Here is a 23,449-nt window from a genome sequence, read left to right on the forward strand (position 1 = left end):
CACAGGCTACTTTGTTTCCTAGATGGGGTCTAGTTTACATTATTAGTAATCTAATCCTCAGGCAATAGCCACCTTACTAAGAGCTGTTTACCATTTAGAAAAACTTCTAAAATTCTGCTTCATTTTTGCCTCAAGTGCATACTTCCGTAACCGCTTTGGTGATCAGTTTTACTGTAGCCAAATTTATCTTTGTCTCTCTTTCTCTCTTTCCATTCTAATGTTGTTTGTGGGGTGGGAGATCAAGTCTTCTTTGTCTGAATATCTCCAGCATCTAGTTGGTCGGCCATATCACAGAGACTCAGTAAATATTTTTTGAATGGAGAAGAATCTCCCCTTTATATTCTCCTACTTCTTAACTCAGATTTAGTATATTTTTCTCCTGTCTTGGGACTTATCTCTCTAGAAGGCCTTTGGATTCTTTATTTGCAGAGGACCAATTTTAAGTCATTACATGTGGTAAAATTATAGCATGATTTTAGAGCAAATAATGTTCTCCAAGATGAGACTCCCCAGCTCTTTCCAGGTCCATTTTAATGAAGGTATCTAGGCAGGATCCAGCTATCCATGTCTTTTATATCATGCCACCAACCTTGTCCATCTAAATGCATTCAAAGTATAGTAAAATCTATGATTGAATGGAAATTTAACAGCCTGAAAAAGACAATACCTTTAATGACCTGATTATGGGATATCTTAACTTCCAAATAGATTTGAAATTACAACCATGGTCGCAGTATTCCCCGTCACTTAATCCCACTTTTAAAAATTAAAAAATAAGTTTCTTCATCATATACCATTAAAATTTAAAAAAAGAAAAGAAAATGAGAATGAGACCGATTTGGCTGTTTGTGCCCAGCCGTCAGCTCTGGATTCTCAGTTCCCTGTGCTGATTGATTTGTGATGGCTCATAGAGATGAATTTGGAATGTATGGAAAAGTTGCTCACAGCTTTTTGTTCCCTTGAGCAGAATGCATGGAGGGCTTATGGGAAATTTGGCATTCAAGCAGGGGAAGGATGGTGGCCTGAATTTCCCCAGATTTATTTGGAGGGTGGCGTGTTTGTAAGCAAAAGGGAGCCAGCCCTGCCCTTTCGCTGCCCTACTTAAAGCCGAGTCTGCACTTTCCAGCGTGGCATACTAAGGCATGCTCAATCTGGAAGCTGCTTTCCCTCTGGCCTCGCCTCTCTTTACTCCATGCCAATAACCAGCTGCTTTCAGTACCCACAGACTTGTGCATGTCCCTATCTTTGCTTATGCCCATATCTCCATCTGAAATGCATTCAGATGGAATTTGCTGTCCTCTGTTCCCACCCTGTGCATTGTACATACTAGTGGTCACAGCCTTCGAAAAGCTTGATTCACCTGTTTTTCTTCCTCTCTGTTATAGGACAAGCTCCTTGATGACAGACCCAGTGTCTGCCTCATCATTGGTCCCACTCTGCCTGGCCTGCCGTAGGTGCTTCACAGTGCATCCTCTGGTGGGAGAGAGTGGGGGAGGCCTTCACCAGATAGTCCCATATATACATGTACTCATAAACTGCCTCAGAGTACAGAGGTTGGCATGAGCTAAGAGCTAAAAGACTAGTAGAAGTTAGTTGGATAAAGAAAAAAGACACAAGGGAAAAGGCCCCCAGATAGTGGCATGCATGAAGGCGAGTAGTGTAGTTGGAGTACAGAGAGGAAGAGGTGAAGATGAGCTTTGGAGAAATCGTAGGGGGAATAATATAATTACATACAATGAATAATTTCTAAGTGACGTAATTAGTCTGAGTTTCATAACTAGACAGGCAACACTGAAAGCCAGATCCTGTTCAGGCTGTCCTGGTCTCAGACTTTGAGGTTGGTGGTGACAGATGCAGAGTGCTCCAAAGCAATTGTTCAGCTAAATGAAGTGTTTATCCCTTGTAGTTGAATTTGAGTGAGTGCCCAAAGTTAACTGAGGAATTGCAGCCCTGCAGTGGCTTATGGGTACAAGAAAAGAAGCAGACTTCCTTCATCAAAAGAAAGCCTTGCAATCCAAACTCACTGGACACCATCTTCATTGCTGAGATTGTCTTTTACTTTCTTCTTTTTTTTTTTTTATGGTTTCTTGTACTATTGAAGTAATTTTGGCTGTACTTGTCCTTATTATGTAAGGAGGCTTTCAACCTCTTAAGGCTGATAGATTGCTCATCAGTGATTTTCACAAAGAAACAAGACAAAGCTCTTGCTTTTATCCTAGCCTTTGATTGTCGGAGTTGGCCATTTGCAGTTTCATATAGTGGCTGCTAAGCAGCTTCTACTGACTGTAAAAGATCAGGTAGTTGATCATATCTTTGTTGGAAAAATGTTATGCTCTCCAGAGTATCTGGAAAAAGAATTATAAATCTGGATATAGCATTCAAAGAACTAGAAAACTTCCAGTCCCCTCTGGCATTGCTAAAATGACACAAACTGATCTCATTTATGTAGAGTTTTGACTGTGGAGGAAATGAATTTGGGCCTCCATCTTTATCTTTTGTTTATCATACAGGCAACTATTGCCAATACACCCAATTCCTAAAGTGATAACGAAGAAGAAATTACTTCAAATAGCTATAAATCCTAACCCTGGATTTTCTTTGCCTTGGACATTGCCCTCAGATTAATTAGCTGGAATCCAGCCAATCTTCCTTATATTAATCAAAGTATTACCTGCGCCTCCTAGAGCTGTAGGCTGCTGCTGAGATGCTTCCAGTGTGGATTCTCTTCTCCAGACCAAGTCCACATTGTGATTCTTCCCCTCACTGGGGTCTTCCTACCACAGACCTCATTTAGTGAATAGAGAGAGGGGGCTGCTGGGCATGACCAGTTCCTTCCATGCCCCAACATCCGTCAGTGCCTAGAGCCACAGTAATGTTTTGGATCCTCTCTCCCTCTCTCCCTCTCCTCCCCGCCCCCAAATATTTATTGATATGATCTTTTTGGTGCAGCTCCCATGATGCAGCCTGCTGAGTTTTACACACTTGCTGGGTCATGTTTCATTAAGTTCCTGAAGCACTAGATAAACTGTTCGCCAGGGTCAGTGGCATTGTGACCCACATTTGTTATCAGGGGGCTCAAATACACTGTGCCTTAAGATTGTGCAGAATCCAGGGTGCAGTGCTACCTTTTTAGAGTTCAGAAATTCCTGATAATGAGGGCCCTCGGAGGCATCAAGATATTAATGTGATTTCTTACACATATTCAAATTAAGTTGTTGTAAGGCTGTTGTTTCACTGTGGGGAATCAGAGCTGTTACCACTTGTGCCTTAAGAACTTGGTTCTTTCAGTGGAATTAAAGGAATTTGCCTTCAGCAACTATAAAAGGATGAGTATCTAACCGTTGTGTTTGTTTTGAAGGCAGTTTAGTGCCAGAAAGGCGTGCCTGATAGAGTTTTAGAAACTACAGTCCCTTCTAACCCCTCTGTTTACTCATGACCAGATATGGAATGTGCCAGTCTCTAACGTCTCCTGCCTTGTGCTCCCCATGCTCTCTTCACTCCAGCCACAGTAGTTTTCTTTGAGTTCAAACCTGCCCCCACTCTGACATTAGGCCATTAGTCCGTTATCTCTTCCTCTAATTAACCCCTTTCCATCTAATTAACCCCTACCCATTCTTGAGAAGTGAGTCATTAGATAGGAATCACCTGGGAAGCTGTTAAAATGGAGATTCTTCGGTAGAGCTGGAAGGAGTCTGGGATTAGGCATTTCTGACATGCTCTCAAGTGCAGCTGGTGCTACTGATTCTCTGGACTTCACTTTAGTCAGAGTCACATTTACGCGCTTCTGACATTGTGCCTTTCCTTCGTAGAGCACTCTTCACAATGGTGAAGTTTCTGTAATTTGTACCATTTTCTGATCAATGTTTATATTTCCACTAAACTGTGAGCCCTATGAGTGCGGGATCCACCGGTGATTTTTGCTCACCCTTTTGTTCTCAGGCCCTGTCATAGGATAGCATATATTTAGGATGGGCAGATCAGTAGTTTTATTGGCTATTGGCCAGTGGTTAAGTTTATTGCTCTGAGAAGTCATGGAGATTATAAAACCAGAGGTTTGGACCAATTATAAAAATCTGGTCATGGTCATCATTATTTTCAATGAAAGGGCCTCCTGAAATGTTTCAAGTTTCATGTCAAACAGAAAGAACCTAAGGTAATTTTAGACTGAGGTAATCTCATGGTGGGTAGTACATAGCTCTTGGTCTTCATTTTGTGAAATGGGACTATGCCAGATCAGCTGGACTCTTGACTTGCGTTTCCAAAGTACTAAATTCTTTTTTTTAACATTTTTTTTATTGAGGTAAAATTTACATAACATTAATTAGCAATTTTAAAGCATACAATTCATGGCGTTTACTACATTGATCATCAACTCTATTTCCAAAACGTTTTCATCATCCCCAATGGGAACCCTGTCCAAGGTACTATCTTCTTAGCTCAGCATTTCTAAAACTGTGGTCTCAGCACCGCTTTACCCTCTTAAAAATTATTAAGGACTCCATCAGCTTTTTTAAAAATGTGGATTATATCTATCTATCAACAATATTAGAAATTAAAACTGAACAAAAATTTTTGAGATTTATCAATTCCTTAAATGGCATTATTTTACATTTTTATAAATCGCTTTGATATCTGACTTCATAGAAAGTAATCAGATAATATTGTCTTCATTCAGTCTATTGCCATATGTTTTATTGTTGAAGAATATGAAAAAAAAACAGGCCACATATATATGTATTTGGAAAAGGTAGACTATTTTTAATAACCTTTTCAGGTAATTTTAGATATTCTTTTTTTGTTAATACACTAAAACTCAACAAGTGGTAATCTCTTAAAGATTTGTTGCAGTGTGGAAAATGAAATCATATCAGTGAACTTTTCATGCACGGTTGCGTTACAACTTATTGGCCAATCTTGCACTTTAAATGGATCTTTTACCCACCCATGATTTGTTTAAAATGTACTTTGGTCATTTGGAAAATATTGGTTTAAGGAATTAAACAGATCTTTCAATGTGGATAATTCATCATACAATGTTTTTAAAAATCATATTTGTTATTATCACTACTAATCTCATTTTAAAAAGTCATTAAGAATTGTGAAGCTGTCAAGCTCATGGAGTCAAATTCAGGTTTTCTAAAATTATACTTTTTTGCTTGAAAGAGTGGATTTTATTGTTGCAACAAATACTGTCTGTTTTTTATTTTATTTTTTGAAGTGACAGACTCACTTGGTTCATTTTTGAGAAATTGCTGCCAAGTACCAAAATTTGGGTAACCACAGTTTGTCACTTGATTTTTCAAGTTAAAATGGTTCTCCATGAAAAAAGAGGTTAGTTTAGTTGTGTCTCAAACAGTTGTATAACTGCTTTTACACAAGTCAATTTGGGTATACAGCAGAAGTGCTTTATGCATATTTCCTATTTCATTACAATATAAAAAAACATGTACTGAAAGGTGAAGATTTAACTACATTAATAATTTTTAATGTTTTTTCGAGGATATTTTTAAAGAAAACTGGGATTATATATTTATTTATTTTACAGTAAAACTGGGATTGCCATTTATTTATCTATTTGTTTGTTTGTTTGTTTATTTTGCCTGTGAGTTTGTGGTGATGAAGAGTACAATGACTATTGGTACAGCTTGATTCTACCACCTAGATTAATGCTAAGGTATCAGCAATTTTACCAACCCTTGTTTTTGCATTTCATGGAACCCCTGTAAAGGTCCTGGCGGCCTCCTAAGAGTCCATGCACCTTGCTTTGAGAACCACTGTCTTAGCTAGAATAAAAATCACAAAATAGCCTTCTAATAAATATGTTCATTCCAGCCTCTCTTAAGAGGGCTATCTCTGATTACAGTGTAAGAATTAGAAGAAATTTCATTGTGGGTATATTAAAGCAAATTTACCTGATTCTATAGAAGTGGAGTACCTGAAAATTTAACAAATTCTCTCAAAGCAGAACTAACTTCAAAATTGCCCCTATGTTCCCTATTAACATCTAAGATTTTTCTATTCAAATATATCCGACATATTTCGTTTGGTGACACCTTCACTGGGACATATTATTTTATAGATTATAAATATCTGGAGATTTTTGAAAATTGATTTTTGTAGAATTCCAATTTTTAAAAAATTGTAATTCAAACTTGTGTTTCTAACTTCTTAGAATTCTGTACATTTTTTTTAACTGTTCAAAAGAGCTGTTCCTTCATAGCCCTTTCTAAAATTTTTTAAATTTTTTAAATTTGAGGACTCGACTAACTAAATAATTTGGAGTTTAAAGCTTAGAATTCTTATTTTAAGTTCCCTTTAAACTCTTGTTCTAGAAATGTGCTTGGTATATTTGACCATAGCTTATATTGTTAAGGTTCAAACCATATAGGCTTCCTTGATCTTTGCATTTAATAGTATACCTGTTGAGACTTTCTTAATGTTGATTTCTTCCAAGAATACAATTTTCAATCTGATTTTAACAATATAATTAAATGATTTTTTATTTTTTAAATTGTGTTACATTTTTTAAACTAATTATTTTGCTTTAATGGTATATTTAAGTTTACTTAAAAGCAGTTCAAGTGAATAATTAATGGGGGTTTAGTTGACTATAAGGTCAGTGAGAAACAACATTTTTGAATTATATACCTTCAAAAGCTTGTGATTTTAATCTACATTAGTTGGACTATTTTGTCTGGGAAAAGGAACAACTCCTTGTAGCATTAATACCAGTGGGCTGATATTAAAGGAAGAGAATATTCAGCTCATTATATCATGAAAAGAGCATGAGGATTGGATTTGATTCATGGCTCTGTTCCTTCTTAGTGAGGTGACTGAACAAATTACTCGATTTCTCTGTGCCTTAGTTTCTTCATCTGTCAACTTGAAATAATAACCCTTCCCTCATGGGAACTGCATTTAATAGTACAACATTTATAAAGAAGTTCACACATTGCCTTAAATTTGATAGTCCCTCCATAAATAGAATTAATATATAATTTTCAAAAAAATTTTAAAGTATGACCTTCATGAAAGTATAGAATAAGCTCATAGCAAAGATATATGAGGCTACCAGCAGAAATATAAAGCTGTTCAAAAGAGGGTAGGAGAGACTTATTTATATAGTCAATGAAAGAAAGAACACTGAAAATAAGGTCACTTAGTTATGTTCAAAACTGGCTAATGTTCTACAGGGCAATACAACATTAAGTTTTGAGTTATTTTTTCTGCTGGACAGAAAGTCTTTGCATCTCTACCAGATAAAAATAATTTGCAAACTTTTCAATTTCAACTCAAGTTGAAATTTATCTTTACAGAGTCTGAGTCCTCATCAGTAACAGTAAGTCATGTAAAATTTACATTTCCATAGAGTTTTAAATAATAAGGGCCTGCTGACAACGTAGCTGTCCTAAGGGTTGCGGGGAGCAGGTAGAGGAATGTAAAGTCATGAGTGTCAGTTAACTTGGGTTTAATATCATGTGGTAATGGAGTTGAGCTCTGGGGACAATTGAGGGTGGAAGGAGTGAGAACTGGGACCCTTTCCTTAATCAGGATCCTCAAAAGGCTCCATTGAAAACATGTTCTTAAATTAAAAAAAAATCTACTTTCTAGAACAGGAATGCAATAGGGAATTTATTGATATAGCCTAGGACCTGTAAGGAAATCTGTAATCAAAGTATATTCTGTATATGATACCCACATCACTCAGTGATACTCCTTGAGTACGGGCTGAAGAATATATACTCAACCAATGATGCGTGGATGTTAATAAATAAAGCTCCTCCGCAGATAAGTTCAAAATTATAAACACAAGGAAACAATCTGCTGTCAGCTAGAGTCATTAGAAGTAATGTACAAGAATATCAAAACCCACAAACTTCAATTAAAACAGTAATAGAAAGATCCCACAGAGACCATAAAAGACATGTTTTAAATAATAAACATAAAGAAGGGATTAAACCCAAATGAACAGGCAGAGTTAGAAGAACCAAATAAAATTTATAGAAATAAAAAATAATCATTAAAATTAACAACTCAGTTGATGAAATAAATCAGACTAAACAAAGCTGACGAGAGACTTAATGAACAGGAAGACGGACCTTAGAAATTGCCAGAATGCAGTGCAGAGAAATAATGAAATGGGAAATATTTGAAGAGATATGGAAGACAGAATGAGAAGGCCTAAAATATGTCCATAGGAGTTCTAGGTGAGACTAAAGAGAATGGGAAGAGGTAATATTTGAAGAGATAATAGCTGAGGAGTTTTTAAAATTGAGAGATAGGAAACATCAGATTGAGGGAGAAATAAAATTAAGTCTGCACAAATACACATCCTAGAGAAGCTGCAGAATGCTGTAGACAAAGAGAAACTCTATAAAGAAGAACTCTTGAATAACAAATAAGAACCAAACAGCCATGGCCCACATTGCATTAATCTATACTGAATGAACTTCTCGTTACTGGCTTTGCCCTTGGCACTATAAGTTCTGATATGACACTAGCAAGTTGAATGATGCAGACTTTCTTTTGTTTTCTTTTTCTTTTTTTTTTTTAATTTCTGTGTTGCAAACACAGTTTTAGACTGATATCCATTAGGTGTGGCATTTTCTAGCTGAACATATAAACATCATTTGTTCCACTTCTTATCACCTCTAATTTTAGGCTCAGTCACCTCCAGTGGTGTGAATTTGGGTGGTCAGCCTTTTTCTTTCCAGTTTTAGGTTTGGGGCATAGAACCAGAATAGTCAGTCACCTTAATGACTCCACTCGCTCTTTGGGCAGAAGATGAGATTTCTACATCTTTGGTGTGGGTTTGACTTTTGTAAGCTGCTCCATTGCTTCTCCTTTCTGCATGTGAATCAATGTATCTGTCTCCTTCTTCTGGACTTACATAGAGGTCTGAAGCTATGCCTCACTTTGGAAGCAGCCCTGGGAGTGAGTCACATGCCAGGATACCTCACTCATAGACAATCACAGCAGAGTTGTGGAAAATGAGAATGAGTGCTGGCAGGAGGGATGCATTTTTAGAGATAAGGACAATACAGAAAATTGTTCCAATCCTGGTATAACAGTCTTCATTTCTTTCTCATGATTTTTCATTTCGTGTTCCATGCTGGGTACCAGCAAGTACCATGATGTAGGGTTGTGACTTCTATACCTCTGTACAGCCCTCGATTTCTCTACAGGGTAATAGTCCTTAAATGTGTCTTTGACTGGGCCTCCAGACAGTTCTCACTCCTTCCTTTGGTTTCTGTTAACAAAAGGGGATGTTTTTTCAGCGCCTTGGGGGTCTCTTTCTCATCAGCTGTCACCATTACGGATTTTCCTCCCTCCCCTTTTCTCAGCATCTGACTGTACAGTGCTTTGGTGTTTGTCAGACCTAATGTTCTTCAGAAAATGTCTTTCTTTACTTTTTTTTTTCTTTCCCTAACCCGAGCACACACATTGTTGCTTTGAACATTTGTTTCCTACCCCCGCTCTGTCTAGAAACTAGATTATTAATTTTTTTCTCACTGCTGTAATTTGAAATGCCCACATTTCAATTTCTTCTGTGTGTGTTACCTAGAATTTAACTGGACAAAACAAAGAGAAGCTGGAGGGGAGGTGGTCATGAGACATGAAAGCTTTTTTATTTTCATAATGGTTTGGAGTGCGCCCTTCCTTAGAGGGGGAAAAGCAGCTACCATGGCAACAGGTTCTATTTTCTGGGTGGTGGGGGATCTCCAGTAGCACTGGTAGTACTGGAGTCTGGAAAGTGTTTGCAATAACCAGGAGCAGCAGTAGTTTCCAGCAGGCTTCCTTTTAGTGATTACTGCCATTTTTCATAAGTGAGACTAGATGTCACATACAGATGAGTTGGTCAGTGATGGCTTTGCTTCTGAGTAGCATAGAGAGCTGTGAGACAGCAGAACCAGGAGCCAAGGACACAAGCCTCTAAGTTCCTCTCTGTCCCAAGAACCTATCTAGTAAGCGCCTGGGTGGGGAGACTGCTCTGCTGCTGGTGCAGGCGTGGTCCCTTCCAGCCTTTGCCAGCCTTTGTCTACCTTCTCCTCTCCCCTTCCCCATCCCAGGCGTAAACTCCAGTCTGCTTCATTGGGAATTGCCAGAGATGAATCTCTCCTGTTAGATCTTCCCAGAAATGCCACCTCAGTCACTTTCAGAGGTTCACCTTCACCAAAGATCTCAACATTGGCCCCAAGCATGCAGAAAATGTTTATTTTTTAAAAAAAATTATTTTTACTATTTTCTAAAATAAGTTCTATCATAGGATTTTTCCCCCCTCTCCCAACTCAGAATGCTGATCCTAATAAACTTTGCACGGCAGCACTTAGTTCTGCGCACCACTGATTTCCTGCTGGACCTTAAATGGAAAGATCTGAAACGTCAGATTCAGTAGTCACAGCAACTTCCAAAAGTAGAAATAAACTAAGTACACATCATAGAGAAGAACACTCTAGACAGAGAAATACCTATAAAGAGGAACTCTCAAACAGTAAATAAGAGCTCAACAGCCATGACCCACAATGAGAAGTTGGTCTTTAGGACTTGGTGGCTCCGTTATACTCTGTGCCTCTGGTGTCACCCATTTTGGGCTCCAGGGAAACAGACTCTTCCAGTGCACAGCTCATCGAATGCCGGAGCAGAAAGCTCGATTTCTTACCAAAGCCTGCTTCCCCGATAACATTCTCTGCACGTATGCGCCAGTCCTGCCTCTTTGAGATTTATGTTCGATTTCCTCCTCCTCCTCCTGCTCCTCCTACTTCTCCTCATCCTACTTTGCACAGCACTAAAGAGTTTTCAGAATTTTTTTCACTTTTCTTCCTCACTTTGTCCTTGTAACCTCCTTGTAAAGTAGATTAGGAAGTCACTACGATCCTTTTTTGGCCTCTGGAGGCTATAAACATTTATGTGATGCCTCTCAAGTGCCACAGTCATTGGAATGGTGGGATATATTGAAATCGGTGGGCTGATATTCTGAAGCTCAGATTCCTTCAATTCCCTTGGCCATCCACCTGAAAATATCCCTAGCAAATATTTATTAAGCACCTGTTCTGCTGGCGACTAGGCATATGCTGGTGAACAAATCAGATGTGGAGTTTACAGACTAGGTGAGGGAGAGATTAGCATCATTTCCCTGTCAGTGGTCTTTATTTGTGGTTCTAAGTAGACACTAGCGTATTGCTACAGCAAATATTGAGTCAAAGAAATTCACCCTTGCCTGGCTTTATAGAGAGGGATTCGATATCTCAGTCGTATTTTTCTTCCTCATTAAATTTTATGAAAGATATATGGATTATAAATATGGAAATACTTCAATAGATGTAGAGCTGTATTTATTTTAAAAAATATAGAAGTAAGATGTCATCCTTGTCTGGCATGTTTTGTTATTTACCTGTTACTTTTGATCTGCTTTGCTGAAGACTAATTGTTATGTTTGGGCCCTTAATAAAGTCACTGGATCAATAAATTGTTGGAAAAACATCAATATCGTTACTAGTCAAAGAAATGTAACTTTAAATGAGAGAGGCACAATATTGTTTACTACTTATTAAAATTTTTAAAATAATAATGCCTTAAGGCTAAGAGAAACAGTCCTGCTAAATTTGTGTAAATTGATATAAGTCTCCTAGTGACAGTTTGATAGTGTATATTAAAAGTATTTATACCCTTTCATTCAGAAACTCCATTTCAGTGAAGTTATTCTAGAGAAAGAAAAATTTACAAAAGCATTCATTGTACATATAGTTTTGCTGCAATATTATTGGAAACAAAATATTGAAAACATCCTAAATATCCAATAATAGGGGATTTCTTTAATAAATTATAGTATATTCATACAATAGAATACTATGTAACCATAAATATTTTGAACAAGACAGTGGATATTTGAAAAATTCATAGTAAAGCAGTAAAAACAGTCTATAAAACTACATGCATGCACTATGATTTCAGGTTTTAAAATATGTCCGTCGATGTGTGTGTATGCCTGGGAAAGCATAGGATATAACATGTATGCCTTAAAACAGTGGATAAATTTTAGTTATTTCTGATTGGTGGAATAATGCATTGGTGGATTTTTACTTTCTACATGCTTTTCTATCTTTTTCAATTATTCCAAAGTGGACATTTCACTTATAATACAAAACAGAAAGAGAGAAAACATATATCATAGTTCTTTTCCCCTAATGATAGCACCAAAAGAAAAATAAAGGGTAACTGTTTAGAAATTGTCACTATCCTAAGGACCAAACTGAAATCTAATGACATTTACTAATTCTGTCTTAAAGAAGGTGGAGCATTTTATTTTATTTCAGCATGTGCCTCTGTGTATGCTGGGGAGGAGTCGTATGTGGATGTATATATATTTAAGGGAATGTGCCCTCAGGTGTGTGTATGTATGCAGCCAAGTATATCATAGCCTTGCAGTGTCTTGATCCTTGTGGGAGCTGCGTAGATCTGCATGTCCAAAGATGCTGCTCATGCCTGGCTGACCAGTTTGGTTCTTACCCAAGACTCATGGCCACATGCTCTCTCATCTGATGCCCTAAGTACAACTGCACGCAACCTGTCTTCAGTGGGTCAGGAATCTGAAGAACTTTCAGCTGCACTGGGGCTTTTATGAGACAGTAAAGTATAGAATTGGTGCACTAACTATTTCTTGAAGGCCACTCGTTATTTGTTTTCTTAAGCATCAATTTTTATCTTTCGATCCCAATTCATGGAGAAGACTCATGTTGGGGAATGCAAGTATAAGTGATTTTTCTGCCATGTTTATAGTGAACTTTTTGAATCCGACCTTTTATAGAGTAGCAAGACTCTCTGAACCTTGCTTCTCTCTCCTGCCAAGTTTTCCAAACACAAGAAATCTTTTAAAGGGTTACTCTTTTGTTTGTTTCCCTCCCTTGTTTAATGATTACTTAGCTTTTTACATAACCCAACCAAATACTGGCACATGTCAACAGGATTGTGGTGTGGTTATCTCCTTCTATGTACATTTCTGGAAGGTAGCCTGTTTGCAAGACTGAACAGTAGATCTGTTGGTGACACATTTTCCGGAGGAGCCACTTCCTAACTGGATCGAGGCCACAGAGATGGATGAGATGAGGGAAACAGCCAGAAGCCACAGGGCGTTCTCTTCATTGTGTGGGAAACCAGAGGGGTGGCAAGGATTCCAGTGCTTCCAATTGTACTAAACAGCTGTTGACACAGACTTCAGAATTCCTGTGGAAAAGGAAGTGAACTCCTCTGGAATATAACTTTTAAAGAGGTCTCAGGCAGGCGTCACTGATGTTTCTGGTTGAAGATACAACCTCTTATTGCCTACGTGTTTGCACGTGTGATTTGCAAGCTTCTCCTGATCTGTAGATTGTTAGCCTGTACTCTTTGGTGAATAGGCTCAGCTCACATGTCTCCCTCTCAGGGAGGTCTTCCCTGGCCTACGTAAGTTGGTCCTCCTTAACCAGTTTGTATCACATGCTTCTGTTTTATTTATTTATTTATTTTTTTGCCGCTTTCACAGTCTGACATTCTTACTGATATATATTTGTGCATTACTTATCTGCCCAGTTGGAATATAATGCCAATGTATTGAAAGCAGGGATTTCGTCAGTCTGCTTCACTGCTGCACCCTAGTACCTAGAAGGGGGCATGACATCTTGTAGGTGTTCAGTCAGTGTTGGCTACGAGCAGACATGATAGGAATGTGCACAAGGGCAGGGATGTTGTAGCTGTGAGCTGAGGGCAGATGGAGTGGCAGGAGGGTAGAGATAGGCAGGATCAGGTCCTGTGGGCCACAGCGAGGAGTTTGGAGTTACTTAAGGATCTAATGTTTTATTAAGTTGTTTCATCTCTGCAGATTCATACATTACCCAGATTGGTTTGCTAACATTGGTTACTGATGGCTTTTCTACTGGGAACCAGGCACCGCTGTGCCCTCAAAGTGCTTCTTTAGCCTGCAGTGCATTTCTCTTCTCCTTCTCCACTGCCGTCAGTTTGGCATTCTTCACCTGCCAGGCCTGGTGAGCCCGGCAAAGCAAGATGATCACAGTTGTGGTATCAGGCTTTGATGCCCACACAATTGAAAGCATTCCAGAACTTTGTCATGAAACGCTTTGATTTCTCCATTGAAAAGTATTGAATCTGGGCTTTGTAAATGACCCTCACTGAGAGCCTGAATGATGGGTGGTTCAGGGGCTCAGACCTTAACTCCATTTTAGAATTATCTGGTGCCTCTCTTACCAGACACTACCTGCTGTTCTCTGCCTAATGATATGTTGGTTTTCTCATATTGGATCTCTAGTTCCTATTAGTTGACACAGTGCTTTGTTTTATAATTTGCTTCCAAGATAGCAGAATTCAGTGAGTTTATAGTTTTGTGTGCTGTCTATGAGGAGGACAAATCAGATTTTGCCTTGCATGCATTAAACCAAGAACTCGGCATAATTCTCTGATAAATCTATTTTTGTGATTAAGGCAATAAGTACCATAACAGAAGGGTTTGTGTGTTTTCCAACATATTGCTTTATAGAAATGTAATTATTTTACATGTACCAACAAATAAAATGAGCTGTTGTTTCACTTGGACTTGAATTGACATTGAAATTTTAGGAGATAATTTAGTTCAGCAAGGAACTAGGAGATATTAGCACAGAGTTTCAGAAGCAGGGAGATTTATTAAGATGTAGTCCACTCATATTTTTTTCTAATTTTTATGGGCTGTGACATGTGTATTCTTTTTTAAAGAATTCTGTTCCTTAGCAGCAGACATATAAACATATAGAATGTTGACGTACTATTCAAATAATTCTTCATGGATGTTAGAGATCTGGGATTTCATCTTATACTGTAAGTACTGGTTGATCTACAAAAGTTTTCCATGGGGTGTCAGCTCTTGTACATGAAGAGCCTTGAACTTTTCAGGACACCTTGAGATCATTGTTTTTTCTCTATTAATTGTCCGCATGTAATTCAAAATTTCTGTGACAGCACATGTAGGTTTAAAAAGTCCAGTCATTTTGGTACATTGGCCCTTGTAATAAAGCCAGTGTTTTCAATCTCAGCCTCTCAATTTGTTTCAGACTCATAGCAAGGAATGCAATTTTCTCTCTGTACCCTTTCTAGGGTAAAAGTACACAACTTTTCGAAAATATGCCAGTCAGATGGGTTATTTCTCTTATTTGAAAAATCTCCTTGAAAGGAGATAGATTAGCAATGGTATATGTGTATGTGCATGCATGTGTGTTTCTCTTTCTCTTTCATTCTATGAATTTCATTCTTTGCAATTTTCTAGGAAGAAGGGTTCCCCGGGCCAACTTCTCTACAGGTCTTTTTATATATGAGTTCTGTTCTTCCCCATCTGGGCCTATAGTCTGGGTCCAAGAATATAAGTACAGACTAGAGCCTGAGCTGATCAGGACCAGAGAAGGGAAAGCTAATCAGTTAACTCATTAGATCGAAGGTATGTGCCTGCTATGTGCATAAGACAAATACCAAGTAACTGAGACAGTGTAGGACAAATAGAATTTCAGTTGGCCTGGTGTTAGTCTCTAAATGGCTGTGACTAATTTAGGAAAACTAGGCAGCTTAGCAGCAAAAGTATAATTCTTGTTGTTAATAAAACCTGGCCTATTCCAGAGAGATTCCAATAATTCCCATGACCCAGATTAGTTTTCTACCAACAGAGAAACTTAGGGACTTTATACTGTTGGTGGGCAGAAATGAATCTAATATCTTTGTTTGCTTTCAAAACATCCTTTTAAAAATAATCAGGTTTCCTTTTACTCATGATCTCTTTAAGGTTAGGCTATGTGGATAAGAAGAGAGGCAAGTGAGATTAAATGGTGGGATATATACTGTATATTTTATATCTGACGTGTGTGTAAGTACGTGTGCATGTGCAGACACACTGCATTGTACCAGAGCATTTAAGAGCAAAAGCTGTGGAATCAGACTGCAGATTGCATGGCTTCATATTCTAGCTCTACCACTTATTCAGTATTTGACCCTGGACAAATTTCTGAGTTTTCTGAGCCTTAGCTTCTTCATGTGGCATAGTAATGGAACTTACATCATAGGGTTATTATAAAGATCAAATGAGATATTCGATGGAGTGCTTAATGCTTGACTCACAGTAAATGCTTGGTGAATGTCAATTGCTGTTATTAATCGATGACAATCTTAATGATAATCAAAGCCAGGCAGGGAATAAAGGGGTTTCAAAAAGGGATAAGAAAAGAAAAAGTAAGACACAGAAGGCACTATCCTAGAAGGTTTAAGGGTGCTGATAGAAGACAGATATTGTGAGCTTAGGCTATATTATATAATGTATATTAGGTAATGCATGTAATAATGGTAAGTATACCCTACAAATATTTTGTGGCTTTCATGCCTTCCAGATTATCAGTGTGGCCAAGGAGAGCTGCCTGGTTTGTTATATGCCATCAGTGGCAGGATGAGCTGCTCTGGCCACTCCCCAACCAGTGTCCCCAGCTTGTCAAGGCTCTAATCTAAGACACCAGTAAGTTATGTGGAAGTTTAAACCAGGCATTTAGTGCAGCTGAGCCTTGATACCCTTAGAGGAAGGTGGCCTCCCAAACTGATGTCAGAAAGCATGTGTTCTGATATGGATAAACTCTGTGCTAGGCACTGGAGATGTGGCAGTGAAGGAGGCTAACAGCACCCCTGGCCTCTCGGAACTTCCAGTAAATGAGGGAGACAATGATGATCCCATGAATAATAACATAATTCTCCAAGTGCTAGGAAGGAGAATTGAGGAATTAGAATTATAGCAAGGGACCTGACCTAGTGTCAGTCATCCAGGCTTAAAGAGACTTTTAGCTTAGAGATCAGTGAGCAAAGTGGGGCATGCTGAAGTAGGACCTAGAAAAAGCACAGCTGGATCATGCAGGATCTTGTAGGGCATGCCAAGAGTTTTCAACTTGAAATTAAAATCAGAAGCTTTTGGTGAGTTTTAAACAGGTAGTGGTATTGGATTGTAGGAGACCAGGGTGGAAACATAGCTGGTTGCACACTCAGATTTTAGAACAATCTCCACTTTAGACTGCAGACTTTATGTAGAAAGATTCCTTGACTTTACTGCATTCACACAAATCTTTTTTCCTTTTTTTGAAGAATTTGCAGCACGACATGGGCCTTCCTAAGAGGGTATTAAAGTTTATGTATATGATACCGGACAATACTTCTTAGCAATGATGTTTATGCATCTGAAATCTATTTTATACATTCCACCAGGGACAGAGAAGACTTTGGTAGTTAATCACAGAGCTCTGAGATCCTTGGGTGAAAGCAGTGCAGGCTGGATGGATGCATGTATGTATGGCCATGATTGTCTTTTTTTGGTCTACAGAAACCATTTTGTCATGGTTTCCATTTGGTCTCTCCTCCTTTTTTTCTTTTAATTCACTCTTCTCTATTGAACTTGTAGTGTTCACTCTTTCATTATTAGGAAGCAGCTCTCTGGCTGTGCCAGCCAACTACAAATGGGATATTTGAGGGGCAGTCCATAAATTTTATGATTTTGTCAAGCTATAAGCAGGAATGGAGAAGACATGGTGTTCAGTCCAGTATCACTCTTGTAGGCATAAAAGCTTTTTCTTCCTTGCTCTCTTTCTTTTTTCCCTTCTTCCAATTTAGCAATTTGGGTGGTGAATAAGGGAGCTTTTTTTTTTTTTTTTAATAACCACTGTTTTTAACCCACATACTCAAGCATGTAACTGTTTTTGTATATTCATTTTTGGTTGGGTTTATTGCGGAAAAAGAATGCCTGTCTCAGCCTAGGCTGAACTGACCCTTAGTGGTGTGAGAGCAGCAAAGTGCAATGATGGTGAGTCCGGGATCTATAGTCATGCTCAGTTCCTTTCCTTCAGTAGCTGTGTGACCTCAGGCAAATTACTTAACTTCTCAGTGCTTCAGTTTCTTCATCTGTAAAATGGTAGCGATAGCCTTACCTACCCACCTCGGAGTGTTCTCTTAAAGATTCCACTCTGTGGAAATATCCTTCATAAACACTCACTTAATTATTCAGAGCTTCAAGTCTGGCTTCTCACTGGATAACCGTTCCCAGAAGGTCCTTGAATATGGTTGGTGAGTGTGACCCCAGGCAGTACACAGAACAATTTATTTTAAACTCTCATTCTGCTGCCAGCCCCTGGGGCAGCCCAGCAAAGCTATATTTATGACTCTGATGGGTTTCCTTGGCAGAGGCCTCCTCGGCACCATCCGGACTGCTCTCGCGTCACCAACTCCAGATGGTGTCCAGGCAACAGGCACAGTCCGCTTTAGTAGAAAACACGCAGCAGTGGTGATAGGAGGCCCCCACCACTCCCCACTGGATATACTGAGGATGGATTTGAATTCGATGAAAGGAACCACATTAACAGCCTGGTTAGCTACCAAAAATGTATAGCTCCAGCAGCATCATTTCCAGCTAATCCTTCTCAGCCCCAGAGCCTGGATCTTCTCTACCTTCAAGGAGGTAATAGAGAGCAGGGTGATATTTACTGCAGGTTAGATGCCCACCCACTCAGCTACTTTCAGAATTGGTAACCTGGGGCCTACCTGGTACCAGCCTGTGTGCTCGAAAGGATGCTCTACAGGACCATGATCATGAGAAGGGGAGCAGTTGGGGTAGAAATGTCCCATGCAATTGATTGTGAACATGTTTAGACAAGGAGAGAGCACTGTGTGACTGCCAGTAAACCTGTGTTCAGAGGTGGGATTTTCAGGGAGGTGGGCTTTGGAAGGTAGAGGAGGACTTGCCAGGCAGGCGGGGGCAAGCCAGTGTGCCTGAAAGCAGAGTGGGTGTGGTAGGTTTGCTGTAGCTTCCTGTCAGGCTCTCAGCCTGTTGTGCCAGAGATACTTATAAGGAAATGATGGAAAATAAGTAATATTATGTTTTGAACTCTTCTATAGATTTGGAGTACTTCATAATTTTGGAAAAGGAAGAAAGAATAATAAAAGTACAGATAGGTAGGGTAACAGAAGCCCTTGAAATATAGTTAGAGGAAGAAGGGCTCCTTGCCCCAGGCAGAAGCAGGTCACTAGAGGTTCCTGGACAGGATACCAATGACATCACCAGCTAACAGTGTGGCTTTAAATTGACGCTTGCTGCTACCTCTACCACTGTCATCACCACTACCTTGACCACCACCATGAACAATAACAGGTGTCATTTATTAAGCCATTGTTTCATGCCAAGAGATTTACTCACCTAATCTTACTTAATCAGCCTTAAAACTTTATGAGGTAGGTATTATTGCTCCTGGTTTAGAGGCAAAGAAATAGGTTTTATAGATGCCAAGTGACTTGCCTACCGTTGTCACCTATCTGGGAATATCTATCTCACTTTCACCACCGTGCTGTTCTCTCCCTTGGTCTTTCCCCCTCCATATTTATAAGTTAGAGATAATATTTGTACTCTATACACCTAGAATAGCACTCTTCAAATTATAGCACATTAGTGGGTTGTGAAATCAATTTAGTACGTTTAAAAAACAGGATAGAAAATATCAGAATTCATGACTCTCTTCCTGAAATTTTTTTCCTGGTATGCATTTGTGTGTGTGTGTGTGTGTGTGTGTGTGTGTGTATTGTTACATGGGAAATGTTACATGGGAAAATATAATTTATGAAGAAAAATATATGAGAAAATCCATTACATGGGAAAATATATTTCCTACCGTGGGTCATTGTCAGAAAGTTTGAGAGCTGCTCTTCCAGAGTTACTATGAAGGTCAAAGAAACATATAAAATTGTTGCAGAGCTCCTTGTAAACTCTAAAACACCCTATAAATCTAAGTTACCATTATTTAACACTGGAAGCTGAAGCAAACAGACCAAGGATAGCAGATAAGTGTTGCTATGCTGTTCCTCCACCCATGCCATCCATCTCAGATAGCGCTAATCTGTCAACACATCGTGTCCAGTGGAACCAGAACTGAGCTTTGACACTCCTCGACATAGAACTCCAGGCCTCAAGATGAATTGTATCTGTAAACCCAGCAGTAGGCTTATGCATTGTTGGAGTACATCAGGACCAGACTGTGGCTATAAAGTTGTCTTTAGCACTTACAGAGCTCTGGCGCTCATTTGAGCACTAGGAAAACAGATGCCATCCGTGGGGGTCTCTATATTACAGACTCCAAAAGAGTCGGCTACTGTCAGCTCCCCACATCACACTCCTGTACCACCATCCTCATCTGGAAGTGATTTACCTCCTTCTGCCTCTCAAAGGAAGTCAGACTCACCCAGGATAGCCATCAATTTTCCCTTGAAACAAAGGTAGCAAGAGGCCCTTCCTGCAAAGGCCATTTTCTTTGGAACCTGCTCTTTCCTCATTAATCGCAATTCATGAGGGAACTGCAGGGAACATAGGATGCAAATTCCCCCAACAGCTGTCCTGAAGGCATGCCCCTCAGGGGATGTACTGCTTCTCAGCTGATACAGCAAACTTTAAATGGTCACAAAAGGAACTGGGTCTCCCCCAGGTTAAAATCACATGGGGAACTGTTTCTCTGCATCCTGCAAAGGAAGCCTATAGAATTGGCATTTCTCTCAGAAGGCACCATAAGAGAATCCATGTAGACCTAGGAACCTGAAAGGCATGTCAGAGACTCTTTCAATGGAATGTGCAAGGCACAAAAAACGTTTGTGTATGGATTTTAAGTCAAGACTCAACATGATATTCTGGGCTGTGTGACAAAGTACTTAGGCAGCTCAATTACCAAACCAGAAGTCAGGCTCTTAGTATTTTATAGACCTTGCTAATGAATGAGTCCCGTGGCCTCTGCTGGACTGGGCTTCTCAGTGCTCTGCCAGCTTGCCTCCCACACATCTGTACATTCGTCAAGCTATAATGGATGGCTGGTGCTAGCAGAGGCTGAGGTCTAGGCCTTTCTCTCCAGGATACATAGAGATCTCAAGCCATTAATAATTCATTCTGGAGTAATGAACATAGCCGTACTGAGTTGTGAGCAGTAATAAAGTGACAGATCAATTTATTACTTCACTGTACTAAAAGATAATGGTAGTTAGTAATGAAAGGTGCAGCTTTTTCCCCAAAAAAGTTTCATAAGACTGAGATCAATGTGTTTTTTAAGTTCTAAAATAAAATGGATCATTAAAAAGGAAATGAGTTATCTTGGGTAGCCTCAAGCCTATTTATATTCAGAGTTGCTTATCCAGAATTACTGTACCTTTTTTTCCAAATGCCTTTGGGTGCTTGGGCCTGCAAATCTGAATAATTATTACTCATTAATTAAATTTGAGAAATTGAACACAGCTCCAGACTTTGAAAAGGGAGGTTGGGATAGTTGAAATACATTCCCCCAAAATCATTAATAATAATTTGAGGTTTATGAGTTAGTAGCTGCATTGAGAATAATTTTTTAATGTCTACCGAGAAATTTCCATCATCTTTTAACACCTCAGTGGACATAGTTGTGCTTCTCCTGGGCCAGACACTGTGCTTAGCGCTGGTGGTACCACCTAAAATAAGCACAGTCTATATCCTAAGGCAGCAGTAGAGACATTCATAACATAAATACCAGGGCAAGCCAACATTTCTGCCTTCGTTGAGGGGTGGAGGATTGAGGAGAGACTAGACAAAGGTTACCGAAAGGAAAGGAGCCATTGGAGCTGAGCCTTACAAATCAACAGTTTGCCAAGCAAAGGAAGAAGAGTAAGAAAGAAGAGTAAGGCAGAGGAATGACGAAGGCAGATAGCTGTGAAAGTAGAAAGAGAATGGATAGTAAATTATTACAATAATTATTTCCCCGTGCATTGTCACATCTAATCTACACAACCTCATGAAATAGATATATTATTCACCCAACCACTCCCACATTTTATAAAATGGGGAATTCAAAGCTTAGACATACTGAGTCACTTGCCCAGACATCGAGAGCTGGGAGGTGGCAGGGGTGAGTTGGGTAAAGGTGTGCTATTTCATTAAGTTTGGACTTTATATTAAAAACAATAGAGCCCACTAAGGGTTTATAATCATCATTAACACTCAAACAATAGAAGCATTGCTAAACAAATTACACATGATATACACTGTGCCATTGTGTTCTCTCCCAACAACCCAGTGAGCTGTGAGTCCAGTGTGGCTTTCAGCAGAGGAATAATGTGATCAGAGCTGAGTTTTCGACAGTAACTGGTGGTGGCAGGAAGGATAAATCTGAATCTAGAGATTCTAGTCATGGAGCCTAGTCAGGAGGCTATTGCTTGAGTCAGAGGTAATGTTGAGAAGCCTGGTGATTAAAAAAAAAAAAAATCATCCAAACCATACATTTTAATATCGGTCTACAATTTAGAAGTGCTTTTATATCTATATAGCTTGTCGATTCATTTGCACAAGGGACTTTTGTGACAAGAGGGGTAAATCTACTGACTCAGCTCACGGGAGGGGAAATATAAGAGCATGGAATTCACTTCCTGCACACAGGAGCTGATTGATGTTGAAAGTAGTGGTGTTACAAGCAGCTTGTAAATATGCATACTTGCTGATTGACTGAGGCACAGAACTGAAGTATTTCCCCCTTGCCAGGTAAGAACTTCACCGTCTGCATTAAGGCTTTCAGACGAGAAATGTGACAGTGTTCTGGGTGGAATGGAAAACTGCAGGAACACAAAAAATGTTTGTAAAATATTCTTATGTGGACCAGAAAGAGGCCAAGATAGGAGTGGCAACTCTCTTTGCTGCAGGTGTTGCTTAGCAATCACAAAGCAAATTGTCTTCCTAACTGGACTGTTCCACAGTTCAAGTTTCATTGGCACAACCACATGCCCCTTTCACAGGAGGAAGTTTTTATAAAATTACTTCTGGCCCTAAAAATTATAGTAGAGTACACATCTGCTGATAAAATTGGTTGATATAGTATGTCAGTAAAGGCTAGTTTCAAAACCAACACTTAAGTCAGTAGAAGCTCTTTCCCTTCTACGAAATAGAAATATACAAGAGAAACAGTGTAGGCATTTAAAGAATTGTGTGAAAAAAATACTTAATATAAATAGCACTAAATGCTAGGGAGCTATGTCTGTACAAACTGATATCTCTGCCCAATTTCCTTCTAGTTTCTTGTAATGAATAATTTCCTTCTTCTAACAGGTGATTTAGGGAAGCCCCTAATGTTTCCTTAACAATACTGAATGGACTTAACTTTAACTTATTTGTCATCGATAGATAATTTGTATATTTTTATATGCAGAACCAGCAAATGAACAATTGAGTTTTATGGCTAGGTTATGGTGGTCTGGATGTGGAGTTTAGATATGTGTTTTGAGTAGTTGCTTATCCAAAAATATGCATATATGTTTAGTAAATTAGTCAGACCTAGCTACTGCTGACCCTGTATGTTCCTTAGACTTTAAGTTTGAATGACAATATAAACACAGCCATATACATAAACCTGCAGTAGTGCATTTCTAT

At 39.0% G+C, this 23,449-nt stretch overlaps 1 protein-coding gene across 4 annotated transcripts in view; it reads left to right on the top strand.

The window, feature by feature from the left end:
- The window catches only part of ARHGAP26 (Rho GTPase activating protein 26), a 381,779-nt gene that overhangs the window by 264,287 nt on the left and 94,043 nt on the right, over positions 1–23,449 (top strand). The gene's annotated exons all lie outside the window — the stretch shown is intronic.

This window comes from Pteropus medius, unplaced genomic scaffold (genome assembly GCF_902729225.1).
Source record: "Pteropus medius unplaced genomic scaffold, Ma_sr-lr_union100, whole genome shotgun sequence".
Taxonomy (NCBI): Eukaryota; Metazoa; Chordata; class Mammalia; order Chiroptera; family Pteropodidae; genus Pteropus; species Pteropus medius.